We start from the raw sequence: 511 nt of genomic DNA, 5'->3' as shown, positions 1-511 counted from the left end.
AAGAACATTTTGACTTGTGTCGATGACACAATTAAAAACACAAAAGTTAAATAGTTTAAAAGACTGAATGGTTACTTCGCATAAAAAGTTTATAGACAAAAGTTATCTTCATTAAAACCTTTACATTTTCTTCAATTAACTATTTAACAGATTCCATTAATTTAGAAACCAAAACATAGCATTTTCAATAAATTATTAACACAAATTCTAAACTACAAGGAACAAAGTATAATTTACCCAAAATTATATCATTCTTTACTGCTAAGAACTAAATTTAGATCAAAAGATAACTTTAATTTAACTCTGCCTCAGTAGAATAAAACATGATGAACCACAATCACTACATTTGAACATTTATGTTACAATTAAATTATTCTGAAGAATTTTAACATAGCACTAAAATCAATTTACAATGCTTAGCTGAATGATAATTGAGCTACACTTCCTCTTGTGATCACCAAAAAAAAAAAAAAAAAAAAAAAAAAAAAAAAAAAAAAAAAAAAAAAAAAAA

The sequence above is a fragment of the Benincasa hispida genome, chromosome 7 (genome assembly GCF_009727055.1).
Source record: "Benincasa hispida cultivar B227 chromosome 7, ASM972705v1, whole genome shotgun sequence".
Classification (NCBI taxonomy): domain Eukaryota; kingdom Viridiplantae; phylum Streptophyta; class Magnoliopsida; order Cucurbitales; family Cucurbitaceae; genus Benincasa; species Benincasa hispida.
Note: the sequence above shows the minus strand (reverse complement) of the source record.